The sequence below is a fragment of the Chiloscyllium plagiosum genome, unplaced genomic scaffold (genome assembly GCF_004010195.1).
Source record: "Chiloscyllium plagiosum isolate BGI_BamShark_2017 unplaced genomic scaffold, ASM401019v2 scaf_1912, whole genome shotgun sequence".
NCBI lineage: Eukaryota > Metazoa > Chordata > Chondrichthyes > Orectolobiformes > Hemiscylliidae > Chiloscyllium > Chiloscyllium plagiosum.
In genome coordinates, this window is record NW_025211952.1 from 1 (window position 1) to 12,641 (window position 12,641).

At 43.1% G+C, this 12,641-nt stretch overlaps 1 long non-coding RNA gene across 1 annotated transcript; it reads right to left on the bottom strand.

The window, feature by feature from the left end:
* Nucleotides 1–7,670: 7,670 nt before the first annotated feature.
* LOC122547211 lies at nucleotides 7,671–11,379 on the bottom strand. Its single transcript, XR_006310920.1, has 2 exons — nucleotides 10,549–11,379; nucleotides 7,671–7,718 (listed from the first exon to the last, which is right to left on the bottom strand). It is a non-coding gene; the product is annotated as an uncharacterized LOC122547211 (long non-coding RNA).
* Between the last annotated feature and the right edge of the window lie 1,262 nt (nucleotides 11,380–12,641).

The following is a 12,641-nucleotide window of genomic DNA, read 5'->3' on the forward strand; positions in this document are numbered from 1 at the left end:
TGATGTGTGGAATGAAATGCCAGAGGAAGTGGTGGATGCAAGTACAGTTACAAAGTTGAAAAGACATTTGGATAACTACACGAACAGGAAAGGTTTGGAGGGAATTGGGCCAAACGCAGTTAAGTGTAGTGAGTTTAGTTTGGGAACATGGTCAACATGAACTGGTTGGACCAAAGTGTTTGTTTCCATGTTTTATGACTCTAAGATTCTATGAAAGTGCCAGATGAGTAAGTTCAGGAAATTACCCATCCCAATGGTGCTGATACTCAACACCAAATTGTAAATAGTGGTTTAAAAAGAAATTGAAACCGTAACCTTGTTACACCCAGTTAGAACATGACTGATATTTTACTTAAACTCCACTTTCCTGCCTTTTTGCATTTCTTTTATAAAAATCCATCATTCTCAGGCTTGAATACAATCAATAATTGAACATCTTGGGATAGAGATGTTCAATGATTTTTGGTCTTCTGACTGAAGAAATTTCTCATCCTAGTTTTAAATGGCTGACTCCTTATGCTGAGTTTGTACCTAGTCTTGGCCTTTCTAGCCAGGGGGAGCATCTTGTGTATGATGTCTTCATTAAATGTGCATATAAACAAATACAAATGATTGATGTTAAGGGTGGTTTCAAAACAGGAGCTCAAATCAGATGAGCAACAAAAACCTTGTGTACAAAGCTTTGGTAGCACATGCTCTCCCATATGCTTGTGAAACATGGCTATCCATTCAAGGTGCATTAAGCAATTGGACAAATTCTGCACAAGATGCATTTGGAAAATCGTAGACATCAACAGCAGTCACAGAATCATAGAATGCCTACAGTATGGAAGCAGGTCACTTGGCCCATCAAGGTCACATTAACCTTCCAAAGAGCATCCGACCCACATCCAACAACCTATCCTGTATCCCTGCATTTCCCATGGCTAAAACACCTCACCTGCACATCCCTGGGCACTATGAGCAATTTAGCATGGGCAATCCACCTAATGTGCACGTTTCTGGACTGTGACAGGAAATTGGAGCACATGGAGGAAACCCACACAGACATGGAGAGAATGTTCAGATTCCACATTGACAGTCGCATGAGGGTGGAATTGAATCTGAGTCTCTGGCGCTTTAAGGCAGCAATGCTACTCACTGAGCCACCGTTCCACCCTCAACACTGATGTATAGCACAGGGCGACTCCCTGTATCCATGGAATTGTTTTCTGCAGCCCGAACATATTATAGAGAACCTTCCGGAACCAGGGACCAAGAGGCTGCAGGAAAGGTACGTTTCCCATTTAAGTGAATGGGTTTGTTCGATTTCAGGCTTCTGCGGGGGAGGAGTTGGGATGGCTACTGTACTTAAAACAACAAAAATTCCTGGAAGTCAAAGTGCACAGCTCAGATGAAGCGAACATGTAGCACATATGATAAAATCCCCAAGACATACATGTAGTTATAATCCAATTGAGGACCATCAACATTCAGAAAGAAACCTCAACATCTGGTTTAAAACAATTGAACAATGCCATAAAATAAATTAAAACACAAACAATGGTTACTGTGTGCATTATAAACAATATATAGTTACTATGTTAGAATTAATTCTGATTTTCCCAAGAAATCTCCTATGCTTTATGATGTCTTAGATCCATTTGCTTCTATATTAGGATAGAAAATATCCCACAGTCGCCTGAAAACTAATTTTCCTCAGTCTGGCAGTTTTCAGATGTAAAATGTTCCTGTTTTTCACTCTTAGACACGTTGGTCCCTTGTTCTGGTTGCCCTTTTAAAATTTCTAAGCCAATCTGTGAGGTGCTTTTCTTTTGCCACAAGACTCACTGTATCACTCGAGATTCTTTCATGAGTTTCAAGCTAGGTAATCATCCAATTTCAGTTCCCTCACCAAACATTCAACTTGAGAATAAGCCTCACCAATATTCCATATCAGTAATTATAAAGTTAGCTTTCTGTCTGCTTACCATACAAACCTAACTGTCATTTAATATGACTGTCTTCCGAGTGAGCTGCACTCACCAACTTCAAGCTGTAACTAACTCACAGCAAATATCCTGAAAACTGAAACCAAAGAATCTCCCTCAGCTCCAATTGTGAACCATAGCAACACCAGCATCCTCAGGGATGACCTAGAACAGATCTTTAAGTGAAGCACTCCCTCATAAAATTCCTTCTTTGATTGACAACAAATGGATTTTACAGTTCTTCAGGATTTAGCAAATGCTTTCAAACTAATTTAACTCAAATTCCCAAAACTAAAAGATATCTGTGCACAGACCTTATATAAAAGACTCAATATATCATGCCTGTAATGTTTTAGCGAAGTCCACTTACAATTTATGATCAAATCTTTATGAATGTTAACCTCTTAAGTCAGCATAGCCACAATCCTTTAGACCATAAGATATAGGAACAGAATTAAGGCATTCAGCCCAGCAAACAAGGCTGATGTGTTCCTCAACTCCATTCATCTACCATCTCCCCAAAACCCTTGATCACCTTACTAATCAAAAACCTGTCTCTGTCTTAAAGACAATTACTTGGCCTCCATAAACTTCAGTGGCAATTGAGTTCCACAAACTCCAACTCTGGCTGAAGAAATTCCACTTTATCTCAAGGCTCATCCCTTCACTCTGAGGCTGTGCCCTCGGGTCCTAAATATCTTCTCCACATCCACTCTATCCAGGCCCCTCAGTATTCTGAGTTTCAATTAGATCTCCCATCATCCTTCTGAACTCCACTGAGAACTGACCCAGCGTCCTCAACCACTCCTCATATGACAAGCCCTTCATCCCTGGGATCATTGTTGTAAACCTCCTCTTGACCCCTTATGAGGCAAGCCTTCCTCAGGACCCAAAACTGCTCATAGTATTCTAAACACTATCTGAGCAGAGCCTTTTACAGACCCGTTAGCATTCCCCTGTGCTTTTATTCGTGCCCTCTTGAAATGAACAGTAACACTGGATGTTCAATGGAGAGTGCAGCAGGACATGGCAGGAGCAACACCAGGCATACCTAAAAAAAAGGTGTCAACCTAATGAACCTACCAAACAGGTCTACTTGTGTGTCAAACAGAATAAGCAGTAAGCAACAGACAGATCCCACAACCAACAAATCAGATCTAAGCTTTGTAGTCCTGCCACATACAGTCATGAATGATGGTGGGCAATTAAACAACTCCACAAATATCTCCATCCTCAACGACAGAAGAGATGAAACACATCAGTGCAAAAGGTAAGGTTGCGACAAGTCCACGATCCATCTCAGCCTCCTGCAGCGGTCCCCTGTATCACAGATGCCAGTCCTCATTAAGTTTGATTTGCTCCACATGATTAGAGACACTGGATACGGCAAAGGCTCCTGACAACATTTCGGCAACAGTACTGAAAATGTGTGTTCCAAACATGCTGAACCCCTAGCCAAGCTCTTCCAGTACATTTACAACATTCACATCTACCCAACAATGTGGAAATTTGCCCATGTATGCCCTGTACACAAAAAGGACAAAGCCAAACCATCCAATTACTGCCCCATCCATCTACTCTCAATCATCAATAAAGTGATGGGAGGTTTCATCAATAGTGCTATCAATTAGCACCTGCTCAGCAATAACCTGCTCATTGATGCCCAGTTTAGGTTCTGCCAGGGCCACTCAGTTCCTGACCTCATTACAGTCTTGGTTCAAAATGGACAAAAGAGCTGAATTCCAGAGGTTAGGTGACATCAAGGCCCACATTTGACTCAGTGAGGCATCAAGGAGTCCTAGCAAAACTGGAATCAATGGGTATTATAGAGCAAATTCTCCACTGGTTGGAGTAATACTTGGCACATAGAAAGATGATTGTGATTGTTGGAGATCAGTCACCTCAGCAGATCTTCAGGGTAGTGTCTTAGGCCTAATCATATTCAGCTGCCTCATCAATGACCTTCCGTCCATCACAAGGTGAAAAGCGGGAATGTTTCCCATTGATTGCATGACGTTCAATTCCATTTGCGACTCCTTAGACACTGAAGCTGTCCACGTTCAAAACCAACAAGAAATGGGCAATATCTGGCTTAGGCTGACAAGTGGCAACTATCATTCACACCACACAAATGTCAGGCAATGACCAATTTCAATAAGAGAAATCTAACCACCACGTCTTGATATGCAATGATGTTACCATTACTGAGTTCCCCACTGTTGACATCCTGGGGGTTAGCATTGACCAGAAACTCAACTGGACTCGCCACATAAACACATTAGCTACAAGAACAGGTCAGAGGCGAGGATACTGCAATGAGTAACTCACCACCCAACTCCCCAGAGCCTGTCCACATCTACAAAGCAGCAGCCAAGAGTGTGATGGAATAACTCCCCACTTGCCTGGATGGGTGCAGCTCTAACAACACTTAAGAAACTTGACACTATCTAGGACAAAGTAGTCTGCTTGATTAGCACCACATTCACCTGACTCCCACCACCGTTGCTCAGTAGAATAATGTGTATCATCTCCAAGGTACACTGCAGAATTTCAAAGATCAATAGATAGCATGTTCCAACCCACAACCACTTCCATATAGAAGGACAAGGGCACCAGATACCTGAAACACCAACACCAGCAAGGCCCTGTCCAAGTCACTCACCATCCTGACTTGGAAATGAATCACCGGTCCTTCACTGTCAGTGGGTCATAATCCTGGAATTCCCTCCCTAATGGCATTGTGGGTCAACTTACAACAACTAAAACTACAGCAGTTCAAGAAGGCAGTCCATCATCATCTTCACAAGGGACAACTAGAAACAGGCAATTACTGCTGGTCCAGCTAGTGATGCCCATGTCCCAGGAATGACTTTAAAAAAATTACTTCACTTTCTAACTGCCAACTTACATGTCAAACATCCTGAACTGGGACTCCCAAGTTCCTTTGTGCCTCAGATTTCCAAAGTCTTTCCCTATTGATCGTTGATGCCTCTATTCTTCCTACCAAAGTGCACAACCTCACACTTGTCCATATTGTATTCTATCTGCCACACTTTGCCCATTCTCCTAGCTGTCCAAATCTTTCTACAGTCTCTCCGCCTCCTCAATACTACCTGTCCTTTTACCTATCTTTGTGTCATCTGCAAACTTACCAACAATGCTCTCGGTTCCTTTGATCAGATTGTTAATGTAAAACATGAATAGTTGTGGTCCCAACACAGATCCTTGCAGAACTCCACTAGTCGCCAACTTCCATCCTGAAAATGACCCCTTTATTCCTACTCTCTGCCTTCTGACAGTCAGCCAATCCACCACTCATGCCAGTACCTTGCCCCCTAATACTATGTGATCTTATCGTATTTAGCAGCCTCCTGGACAGCACCTTGTCAAAGATCTTCTGGATATCGAAATAGAACATAGCCACTGGCCCTACTTTGACTAACCTGCTCATTAACTCCTCAAAGACGTCTAACAGATTTGTCAGGCACAACTTGCCTTGATGAAACCGTGCTGACTCGGCCCTATTTTACCATGCACTTCCAAGTACTCTGCAATCTCAGCCTTAATAATGGACTCTATCATCTGACCAACGACCATGGTCAGGCTGACTGGCCTATAATTTCCCATCTTCTGCCTTCCTCCCTTCTTCAACAGGATCTTACATATGCTATTTTTCAGGCACCTGGGATCCTCCCTGACTTCAGTGATTTGAAGTGTAATAACCTCCAAGGTTGCTTAAATTACATCTACCCCATTCTCTACAGGAAATGTTATAAATCCTAAAACTAAAGGTTAAATGCCGGCGTATGAATGGATATCTAAATACTCACAACAATGTATTCACAATTTAAACTAGACACCACTTGCAAGGAAGGCTGCGATTAGGGCTCATGGACATCTTGAGGGGAAACCTCAGGAAATGTGGTATTTTCACCACAGACAGGGAGGAAGAACAAACTATCTGGTGACCAAGTAATAGCGTTGGTTCCTTCGAACAAAGAACACAGGCAGGTATGTCAAAAAGCAAGACTACTAGACAGACTGGGTTGACCCCAATAAAATCAGAGAATTCATCCTTGCCCACAATGCAGACAGCCATGGAGTTCTGCAATCAGGCTTCACAACCATACTAAAATATATAACAGATGACTATGTAAGCAAGAAACAACTATCTTCAATAACCAAGGGAAATCAATGCCAACAACTGAATGCACTAACTGCTGCCCAAAATACACTGTCAAATAACAGTCGTAATATCTAGTGTGTGTCACCATACTCTTGACTCGTTCCTTCTACATAATGGCAGGCTTTGGGAAGTCAGATGAGATATTCAAAACAGATTTCCTAACCTCCAACTTGCTCTTTTAACCACTATTTAGATGGCTAGTTCCATTCCGTTTCTGGTCAATGGTAATCCTCAGGAAATTGACAGTGGGGGATTCAACAATGGTACAGCCATTGAATGATAAGGACTAATGGTTAGATTGTCCCTTAATGGAGGTGGTCATTGTCTGGTATTGTTAGGTTTCTATGCTCTGACAAAATTGATTTGAATCATCAATGTGAAAGCCTGGAATTACAATTTTCCATCCTTTCCACCTCGAGGTACTGAGCCCTAATGGATCCATTTCAATTATCTCCTTGCATTGTAGCTTGTCTTACCCAAAAACTTTCATATAGTGATTTGGCTAACAGAAGATCACATAAGAGGCTGATTCTGTTCTAACCACACACCCCCACCCATCCACTTCCTTCCTGTCAGGAGGCACTGAAGAGTACCAGGAGTAGGAGATGTGGCAGATTTTAGCTCCCTAAACCAATGACAAGTCAGATTACCTAACCACGCAGTCCATGAAATGTCACGAGAATAACACCCACCCATCCCAAGAATCCAAACTGCTCTGTCTCATATCTGATTTCACATTGCCAAATGTTTCCATAAAACTCAGGTCTACCTTTGGACACATTCAGGTGCTTGCCAGAATAAGACGCACACAGGCACAGAGTTCATAAAAGCCATAAAAGCCACAAGTACTTCCTTCTCCGCAGTCAACTCTTCACAGACATATAAAAAAATCTTTACAACAAAGTCTGTCTCCCACAGTTCACTTGGGTAAAGGCCGTGAAGTGATTCGAATTCTCAAGACAGACGTTCAATACTCTACTTCTGGCTGCGTGTCTAGGCCCTTGAGCAGCAACTACAGTGTTTGAAATAGCTTCAGTTCTGCTAGGCTGGGAGAATGATGGAGGGGTTAACCTGGACAGGGAATGTGTTTACAAATGTTCAGTTTTGGAAAAAACACAGCTTTAGGCTTAGTTCTGGTGCCTTTCACCACACCAGCAAATGAAACTGCAGCCAAGTAACAATGTTTTCTGGACAAAAAGTGGTGTTGGGAGGATAATAGATGGAGATGAGAAAAAAAATAAAGAATACATATCATCTCCATATGAACATGCATGAGCAAAGTTTACAAGAAAACCAAAGCATAGGACTGCAACATCAGAGAGAAGCAAATACAAGACCAGCCTCATCCACATCTATCTAATCACCCTCACTGCGTCATTCGCTGACCAGATTCAGCACAGCACCTGGTTTTCAGTGGGTCTAAAGCAAGGTTTAAGGAAGTAATAAAAAGATGCTGGGGCACATGGTTACTCGCCTCAACATACTCGGACTTGTGAGTCACTAGCACTGTTATCGCTGGTTTTGGGAAGTCACCGCTGCTCACACTTGTCCACTGGTCACACCTGCATAACAGAAACAAATAACTGAGCTGGTCACAACTGGTGTGCTCCCATCAGACTTAACAAACCAGACCAAAAATAGATTTCAATGTCAAATCAAGATACATATTAACACTGCGACAATAATGCTGACAACACAAACATGCAAGCAGATTAACAAATTATCCCGTAGACTGGAGAGAGAGAGAGAGCGCGAGTGGACGCTCACCAGATTCAGCACAAAAAAAATGAATGTAAAGGAAGAATCAGTTTGCTCAAGTGGAAATTAGCCGGGCTGTATGATTCTGAATTGCATATTGGGCCATATAAATATATCAAGGAATCAAAACCAATTTGACAAACTCCCTTCCCACTGACTACATTGTTTGTGGCAGCAGTGTTTGACATACCTTTGTGTAAAATGACAATTGTAAGTTCTGATTGGCAGAGCTCAATAGTTCATTAAAACCACTCACAGATTTTAATGTTGGGTTCAGGTACAGAGCTGTGCCTCAGCATAAACAAGATAATTTGATAAACCTGCAACTGAAATATCAAGTACATGGATTTGGTTGGCATGGGAAAGAACAGTTAGGTGAAGAGAAGAGCTGCTGAGTTAGTTCCTAAAATTAAAATTCCCTTTGCCGCATCCTGTCATACAGGACAATCAAACAACATTCCCATCCTAAATAATGGCACAACCCAATGTGCAGGAGACAAGGTTGTAACACTAGCAATCTTTTGTCAGAATGCCAAGTGGATAGTCAAACATGGCCCCCTCCTGAGAACCAACAGAGCTGATTGTGATCTTTTGCAACTCGATTCAGACCATACTCTGTCACCGATGTATACTGAGCATACTTGATGCAATAAGTGATTGGTGCCTATCAATATTTCAGCTATATTGCTTCGGAACTAGCTACAGCTGTAATCAAACTATTCTAGTAGTGTTGCATCACCCACATCCGGGCAAGAATGTAACATACATCTTGTCCATAAAAAGCAGGACAATCTAATCCAGCCAATTATAGCCATATCAGATTCTTTGATCATCAAACTTTGTCAGACCAAAGTGTTCTAAGATAGAGCAAAGCAATTAATATGCAACCGAATGCTCTCTGGAGTGTATGCTACAAGAGCGTAGTTGCCATGAACAAGAGAGCACTCAATTACTGGACAACTCAAATTTTAATGTAACAATCTGAAAGCCAATCTCAAGTCTTAAAAACGGGATCCCAATATATTGGGGGGGGGTGGGGGTAGAAGAAACAGCACATAATGGAAACACTAATTCTGAATTTTGACATTTGAGGTGAACACAGTCACGTGTTTTCAGGATAAATGACTACAATGCAAAGCCTATTCATGCCTTCAACACTGACTACATGTGCAATATTTGCAATCAGTTATGCAAATTGAGACTTCATCTAGTGTCTCAAAATAAAAATGACATCAACCTAGAGTGTGAACTAAACTTTCATTTTACTGAACATCAGAGCAAAGGGAGAACTGACCATTGTTTAACTTGAAGTAGTGTTCTCTTATTTACCCTCACTATGCAAACTAATATCCTGTAGACTTTTTTTAAAAAAAATCAGTCTATAACCAAGCTGTTGCTACTAATAACATTCAAGTCAAAGGTCAATAACTAACCATATAGATTTGATTGCACAAGGGTCTCACAGCTCTATCAAGTACCATAATTGTCAATAAAACATTTGCTTCCTGTCAGTTGACATCCAAGGCACCCACAACCTTGAATGATGACACCACACCTTCCTCCTGTGGCAGGCAAAGATGATACAATGAAAAATTCAACACCAAAATTCCCAACAGGTAAGGTCTACATTTGTAAATATTATACCCTAGACAGAAGATAGAGGAATGTAAAAGTCTTTTGGCTGAGTAAAGATTGTGACAGGACACCATATCATAATTAAACTTGTCACAACACACCTTCATGATTCCCCATACAAAACACTGGACACTTCAGTCTTAAACAGAGGCCTGCAACGATTGTGGAACATTGCTCCAAAGCAACTCGGTGGCGATGAACGCTATGATTTGTGAAATATTTCTATACAGTCCTTACTTGCACTACTTAGAGCCTCGAGTATAGTGTTTAATGCTGATTGTAGTGTCCATATGACAATTTTGCACTAAGACTAACTGTACTTTTTGTTCTCTAAGAGCTCCCAGAGGTTCTCAAGCTAGAAAGATCTGCATTTCTCTCTCCATTCAAGCCTAAGCAGTTGCAGAGAATCATCTCAACCCATTACCATCAAGGCAACTATTTGTCACTAAACAAATTTGTAAGGCCCATATTAAAATTTTCACTTTTGGAAAACAGAATAGACTACATAAACACTTGTGTATTTCCCATATAATTTACAAATCTGGAAACTCTTACAATCCTGCATGATTGAATAATTTGAAATTTACAAAGCAAAACTCAATGCACACACACTTGACATGGCAAACACAAAGGGAAGTAAAATCTCAAAACTGTTGACAAAGTAAAACCTTGTAATAAATAACCTTTCTTAAAGAAAGTATCAAAATGAAGCTCTCACCAAAACTTTTAAACAGCTGTAAGCCTCAAACAACAAACTTCAGGCTTTTAAAAAAAAGTTTTCAAACAAAATTAGACGTTCATTATAGCCTACATCCATCACGACCCCTCCATAAAAAAGAAAGTTGATTGCTTTGCAGTCTGAACTCTCCCACATTCCATCTGTCAAAACCAACAATGTGCAACAGGCATTCGTTTCTCTCGAATGTGGGACTGTTGTCCCAAGCTACTTTAAAACACAGAACAAGCAATAAATATCGAGTCGGAATCTTATTCTGATACCTGTTACTTGGCTGATTACCTCCCTCCAGTGATTATTTGATGGGGGCTGGGTGGGTGGTTGTTGCAGGGGGGCGGTTGGAGGGAGCTCCGGGCGATATCTGTGTCTTTTGTTTTGATTTGTTTCCTTTATTTTCTTCTTTTCCTCAAAAGAAAAATCCCTTCAGCTTCAGCGCCTCATGGACCCCGGGATCGAAGCGCGCCGGTACGGGCTGACCACCTACTCGACCCCGAGGCTTCAGGAGTGAAGTTAGGCCTCGGGCTTCATAACCGCCATTGTAATTCTTTTTTTAAAAAATAGGTTTTTTTTCTCTTTATGGGAAACAATTAAAAATATAATTAGATCGCAAGGGAGAGGGGGTAAGCTGGGGTTGGAAGGGAAGGGGGATATTTTATTTCTTTTCTTGCCCGGTTCCCGTTGCTATGAGCGATGACCCGAATCTCCCCCTCCTTCCACCGTAACAATGGTTAAAATGGAGGCCGACTTCCGGGTCTAGCTCAACCGATCTTGCTGCCGGGCAGCCGGTGAGCTGATTGGCACCGCAATTGTCCAATCATCTCTGCATTTGTTCCAGGATGGACCAATACAAATCCGGAAAGGGGGGTGGGCTCTCCGTGTCGGGCGTCACCCGAACGTGATGGTTCCGCACGTGGGTGGCTGATGATGGACACCAATTATGTCCAATGGTTGTGCAGGACTGCGGGAGAACGAACCAATCACCGTTGTAGAAGGGTAGGACGTTGTTGCGTTAGGGCGGCAGGCGGGCAACCGGATATTTGACTGACGTCCGATAGCCCAATCAGCTATGCCGCTGCCTTCAGGATTGACCAATAATGGATCGTCAAGGGATACAACCGCCGCCTCGGTGACGTCAGTCAACACCCTTAATGGGTGCGCGGCGTGCGGGGGACGGGCTGATTGGCATCCGCTTCAACCAGTAGCAGGGTCAGGACTCACAATATGATTCAATCATGAGGGAGGGGGCGAGGACAGATCATCAAGTTAGTTTGAAAGGTAGAGGGCGGGCTTGGCTGTCAACTGTGGGGTTTCCCGAAGTGATTAACACGGCCCTTTCCCACAATCCATTGAGACCCTCTAACAATGCTCAATTAGGGTCAAGAGTAGGGTCATTGACTTTAACCCACTCTTGCCCAAAATTAGTGCTTTGATTCACTCAGTTGTCCATGATGGCACCTGTAAAACCTCTCCATTTCATATGGGGCAGCTCTCTTTGAAAAGATAAGTCCACTTAGGTGTTTTGGAAGGACTTACCAAAGCAAAGGATAATGATGGGTGGTGAGATCCTGGAGTACACGATGGATGGCCAGAACCCAGCGTACATGACGGATGGCCAGAACCCAGGAGTACACGATGGATGGCCAGAACCCAGGTGTACACGATGGATGGTCAGAACCCAGGAGTACATGACGGATGGCCAGAACCCAGCGTACACGATGGATGGCCAGAACCCAGTGTACACGATGGATGGCCAGAACCCAGCGTACACGACGGATGGCCAGAACCCAGGAGTACACGACGGATGGCCGAACCCAGCGTACACGATGGATGGGCCAGAACCCAGGAGTACACGATGGATGGCCAGAACCCAGGAGTACACGATGGATGGCCGAACCCAGTGTACACGATGGATGGGCCAGAACCCAGGAGTACATGACGGATGGCCAGAACCCAGCGTACACGATGGATGGCCAGAACCCAGTGTACACGACGGATGGCCAGAACCCAGGAGTACACGACGGATGGCCGAACCCAGTGTACACGATGGATGGGCCAGAACCCAGGAGTACACGATGGATGGCCAGAACCCAGGAGTACACGATGGATGGCCAGAATCCAGGAGTACACGATGGATGGCCAGAACCCAGCGTACACAATGGATGGCAGAACCCAACGTACACGACGGATGGCCAGAACCAAGGTACACGATGGATGGCCAGAACCCAGCGTACACGACGGATGGCCAGAATCCAGCGTACACGATGGATGGCCAGAACCCAGCATTCACAATGGATGGCCAGAATCCAGTGTACACGATGGATGGCCAGAACCCAGGAGTACACGATGGATGGCCAGA